Source organism: Pseudorca crassidens, chromosome 10 (assembly GCF_039906515.1).
Source record: "Pseudorca crassidens isolate mPseCra1 chromosome 10, mPseCra1.hap1, whole genome shotgun sequence".
In the NCBI taxonomy this organism is placed as follows: domain Eukaryota; kingdom Metazoa; phylum Chordata; class Mammalia; order Artiodactyla; family Delphinidae; genus Pseudorca; species Pseudorca crassidens.
Genome location: NC_090305.1, coordinates 62426432 through 62432431, shown reverse-complemented (window position 1 = coordinate 62432431; position 6000 = coordinate 62426432).

Below are 6000 nucleotides of genomic sequence, written 5' to 3'. Positions count from 1 at the left end.
TGGTAGAAGGAAGAGAAGTCAAGCATCTCTTTCCATAATTGACCCCTCTTGGGTGGTCCCTTGGATGGGTGCTGGTGTTTCTTTTGCCGATGACTGGTTGTCGATGCTCTCTGTGACATGAGTCCAAAGGCGAGTCTTGCTTGTGAGGTGCATGTTTAGGTCCTGAAGGGCCCTGTGGTCATTCCCTGATGGAGACTGACCTCTCCCACTCCCCACTCGGCTTTCACCTTGGAGTCTATTCCACAGCCTCCTGCTGCCTGCCTTCCTGTGCCTGGTGGGCAGCCCTGTTGAGTGGAGTACAGGAAAGACAGGTCCAGTCCAGTCTGTGATGTCAGCTTGACCTCTGGGGGACTTGCAGCATCAGCTTCACTAATCGGGCTGTTCCAGGTGCTCCTTTTCTGCCATGTGCCTCCTCTCTAGGTGTGTCCCTGCTTAGGTGGGCACAGCACATCCCTGGGGGGGTGAGGGGCCAGACTCCCCATCTTGCAGGAATCCCAGATCCTTACGGCTGACTCTTGATGCCTTCTCGCTTGGCTTTGAGGTGGGGTGGGGGGAGGAATCACACTCTCATATCCAGCATGGCCTTCCAGTTTGTGGCTGCGCCGTGGGTCCTAGCTTCTGTTTCTGGAGGAAAAGTCTTGCCCAACACCCAGTAATACACATAAAACCCCCTTCTCAGTGCTGAGCAGTGGGTACTCCACAGATATTCATTTTCCTCCTTCTCAGTGTCAAGGACGGAACATGCAGCAATGTGGTTGGCCTGAGGACCTGGGTTTAATACAAAAACGGGGCTCACAGAGGGAGGGAAAGGAAAGAACGTGTGCGTTCCTGCACCAAGTGCAGAGTCTCACGTGGAGTGGGTATTCATGGAGCTGATTCAGGAGCCTTTTCAACAGAAAGCAAAGCATATAGAGAAACAGAGGTCCGGTGTCAGTCTCTGGTGCTTATGGGGGACATGAGGTGGTGGCCTTGCCTGGTCTTCAGTGGCTGCCCCCATGAGCCAGGGGCTTCCCCTTCCTGGGCACCAGGCAGCTGCCACCCTGCTTAACTCTTTTCTGTGAAATGTGGCCAGACACAAGGCCCTCGCCACGCGCCCTCCCTTCTGGAGGCTGCCCGGGCCCCCTCCCCTTGTCTTTCTTCCTTCCTTTCTTCTTTCATCCGTATATTTCTGTATCTACTACAAAGGTCAGAAAAACAAATCAATGAAAAAAGGACCCAATAATCCTGAGACCTGGCTCGGGGATGGGAGGTGGGGAGGGAAGCCGTGCAATAAAATGAAAGAGAATTTAAAAATTCCCTGAACAAGGCACAGCATGGGGTCCCGATCAAAGGGCCAGGCAGCTTCAGCTTCATGTGTGCAGCAGCTGGATGCTCTGAGGCTGGGGGAGAGACGGCCCCCAGGCCTTGGCCCCCCTCCCCACCTCGTGCCCGACACACACAAGCACACGCATGCACACATGCACACACGCACGTACACTTCTCGGACCATCACCTGACTGCTAAGGGAGATCTGAGGATGGGTATCTGGAGTCTGGGAGGCAGATTGGAGAAGGCATTGGGAGCCCGCTTAAATCTGCATAGTGGTCCCATTTTCCAAGGCTGTCTCAAGATCCCACGAGAGGGGTCAAATGCCCTTTGAGGACCAGACAAGAGTATTCATAGTGACTGAGGAATGGGATGTTACAAGTCCCTCCTGGCTTTTTCTGAACTGACCTTGGAAAAAGGTGAGAAAATAAAAACCCATCAGTCTGCAAAGAGCTGAATCACCTTTTTAAAGTCCCTTCCTGTGAATAGCAGCTCTTCCACGAGGTTCTTCCTGATACCTACTACTCCCCCAGCCCAAGCCCCGGGGCTTGATTGAGCATTTGCCCCTTGAAGCACCCACTGTACCCCAGTGTTCTTCCACCGGAGAGTGGAGGCACCTGGGATGCTTTATCATTCTTCATCATTAGTCTGTTCCATTCTGTTCTAAGGGGGGCAGTGGTAAAGCAGATCAGGGGCAGACTTGAGCCATCACCCCTTATTGGCAAGTGACCTTGGACAAGTGATGTAACCTCGGTTTCCTCATCTGTAAATTGGGCATAATAAATGTAGTTCTTCTTTCGAACAGTGGCTCTTTGAATATTTAAGGGCAGGTTTTCTCCTCTAGGCTCAACAGGCTCTGCTATTTTCACAGTTCTTCAGCTATGTTATGTAACTTGCAAAAATCCAAAAATGTTTTGAGCAAGAACGGCATCGTCAGAATAAGAATAGAGGCTCTGCCCTTTGGGGAACCTCACTCAAGTGTATATGTTCTGGTATGTTTGCTATCAAGTGACTCATTGTTTGATATGATGTTTATTGTACATCAGCGTAGAAATATGAAGACTTCCCTGTGTACATAGGTAGAGAAGGCAACATGTGTGTGTGTCTGTATTTGAGTACATGTGTGTGTGCATCTGTGTGTCTGTATGAGTGCATGTGATTATCTTCCTGCTTCTTTCCAAAGAGTTTTGAGGTGGTTTGGTGATGAAAACAGAATAGGAAATGAATCATTTAATAATAAAATGGAATAAAGATAATGGAAAGGATGCAGAAGTAGGCACTTCAAGATTTCTGAGTTGAACAGATTAAACGTGTGCAGGAAATTTGGCTGTTTCTTGAAAGTTAAGGCTCTACAACAGAGCCTTATGGTTACCTTGTTTGTTTGTTTGTTTTTGGCAAAAATGGTTTTATTTCCTGACTACTACTTTCTGCTTGCAGTAGGTCAGAGAAATGGCAGCTGGATCCAGGGAGATGAGAAATTTAAGTAGGCTTAGGAGTTGGCAGGCAACAGCACATTGGTTTTTTTCTTTTTTCACCTACTTTTCTTTGTCTTTCTCTTATTTATGTAACAAAAAAACCAAAAACGGAAACAAAAATCCTATGTTTGTAAGCCACTTTCCACATTATTCCACTAACAATTCTGTGTATGGCATAAACATTATTCTTCCCATAAACTGAAGCCCCAGAGACTTATGCCCATTTTATGGACATACTACAATTTATTTATCCATTCTCTTATTGATGGACATTTCAGCTGTTTCCACTTGGGACTTTTATAAATAGAGCTACTATGGACATTCTTGTACAGGTCTTATTGTGAATTTATGTTTTCATTTTTCTTGAGTAAATATCTAGGGGTGGAATCGCCAGGTCATGGAAGAGGTGAATGTTTCAGTTTCAGTAGAAAGCTAAACGGTCTTCCACAGTGATTTTACCAGTTTACACTCCTACAAGAGGTGTCCAAGAGTTCCAGTTTCTACATATCCTCACCAACCCCTGGTGTTGTCAGCCTTTGCTTGTAGCTATTCCAGTGAGTGTGTAGAGGTCTTGCACTGTGGTTTTGATTTTCCTTTCCTCAATGATTAGTGACTTTGAACACCTTTCCATAGGTGATCTGGCCATTGGAATATCTTCCTCAGTGCCCAAAGGAATGAGCTACTGCTATTCACAGTAACAGACTAACTTCAAACACATTATGTTGAGTTAAAGAAGCCAGACAAAAAGGAGAACATACTGTATGATTTTGCATTTTGTAACTTTGCTGAATTCAGTTATTAGTTCTAAGTTTTTTGGTCTTGTTGTTAAGGTTTTCTCTACGTAGCATCATATTATCTGCAAACAGTGACAGTTTTACTTCTTCTTTTCCAGTTTGGATGCCTTTTATTTCTTTTTCTTGCCTAATTGCTGTGGTTAGGACTTCCAGTACTATGTTGAATAAGAGTGGCGGGAGTGGGCATCCTTGTCTTGTTCCTGAAGTTAGAGGAAAAGCTTTCAGCTTTTCAACATGCAGTATGATGTTAGTTGTTGGTTTGTCATATATGGGCTTTATTATGTTGATGTATGTTTCCTCTATACCACTCTATTGAGAGTTTTTAATCATAAATGAACGTTGAATTTTGTCAGGTGCCTTTTCTGCAGCTGTTGAGATGATCATATGATTTTTATCTTTCCTTTTGTTAATGTGGTGTATCACACTGATTGATTTGCAGAATATGAACCATCCTTGCATCTCTGGAATAAATCCCCTTGATCATGGTGTATGATAAGAGGGGATAATTTTTATAATTTTGTAGGAAGTTATTCTTTAAGCCTACAGAAGCATTGTGGTGAACATTGGGTCATGAAAAGCTGTTCATGAGCAAAGCCTGCCTTGGTACTTGTTGAAATAGCAGTTTATGTTCATTTTGGTGGAGAGACATCTCTTCCTAAAGATAGAAGCCCAACTTGGGGACATTTTTTGCTTGTTCATTCATTCCTGTTCCCCTTCTTCCTTCCTTCCATCCATCCTCCATCCATCCAATATTTTCTGTGTACTTAGGCTGATGAATACTGTGTTCTGGGTACTGTGCTAGCTTCCGGAGATGAATTGGTATTTTTTTTCCTTTTAAGCTGGGGATGCAATGGCATTTTATTTGTATGCTCCCATCTCTGATTTCCCAGGACTTTGAAACATTTCTGGCCAGGGTGTGAAAAAATATCTTTGCTTTCCTAGCTGGAGAGCATAGCTCTGCCTTTGGATATACACATGAGCTGAGGAAAGTTCCATAAGGCAGTGTTTTCTCAGCTTTACACTATAAGCTCCTCTCTGTCTGTGGTTAAGGAGTTTTGCCTGCCTGGGCTCATTTGTGCTGCCACTTTGTCTGGTCTTTGGCACCAGAGGACTCCTGGAAGACCTGATGTAAAACATAGCCTTCCTCCCACCCCCACTAATTTAGACTTAATTAGAGAATAATCTTGCATTCTGAAATAGAAAAAAAAAAGAAGGTGGGGTACCATAATAATCATAGTAATAATCTCTTACATTTGTATAGCTCTGTACCTATTCCAACCATTTTCACATTAATTTTCCCTATCACCCACCAGTAGAAAGGTAAGTGATAGATATTATCATTATCATTTTTTATTGTGGTAAAAGCCATATAACATGAGATATACCCTCTTCACAGAGTTTTAAGTGTACAGTATAATATTGCTAACTATAGGTCCAGTGTTGTACAGAAGGTCTCTAGAACTTTTTCACTCTATACCCATTGAACAGCAGTCCACTCTGTCCCTCTCCCCACAGCCTTGTCAACCACCATTCTACTTTGTGTTTCTATAAGTCTGACTACTTTAGATACCTCATATAATTGGATTCATGCAGTATTTGTCCTTCTGTGACTGGATTATTTTTATCTGGCATAATGTCCTCGGTGCATTCATGTTGTATCATATGACAAGATTTTCGTCCTTTTTTTATGATTGAATAAAGTTCCATTGTATGTATATACCACATTTTCTTTATCCATTCATCCACTGATGGACACTTAGGTTGTTTCCACCTTTTGGCAGTTGTGAATAGGGCTACAATGAACATAGGAGTGCAAATATCTTTTTGAGATCCTGATTTCAATTCTCTTGGATAAATACACGGAAGTGGGATTGCTGGATCATATATGGTAGTTCTATTTCTAATTGTTTTGAGGAACTTCTGTAATAGGGGTGGGGTGGGTGCAGGGTCGTTAACGCCTGGCCGTTAACACACGGCCCTTAGCAGTTCTGCTCCACCAGTGGTCAGCGTTGCTGTGGCCCATTTGCCTGGACTGAGGAGCCTGAGAGCCGGCTGGGTCCTGGGTACCTGGCTCCCTCAGTGGTGATGGCTGGGCAGGGTCTGGGGACCTGGCCCTGAGGGCGCTGCCAGCTGAGATCTGCCTCCTCAGCTGGGCCTGGGCACTGGCGGGAGGACCCAGATTGGATGTTGGATGAGTGCTTCCGGGCAGGGTGACTGGCCTGTGTAGAGACCCTCTCCTTTTAGCCAGGGCCTGGACCTTGGAGGGTGAAAGTTGAGCCTTGGGACCTTGAACAAGTTAAATGAGAGGTAATGATGTCACTTTGCTTATGCATTTGTTAAGTGTTAAAAGCTGAAAGGAGGCATGGAGAAAGAACTCAATGCCTCCCCTTCCATTTCTTGTATAATTCTCAAGGCCATGACTTTTA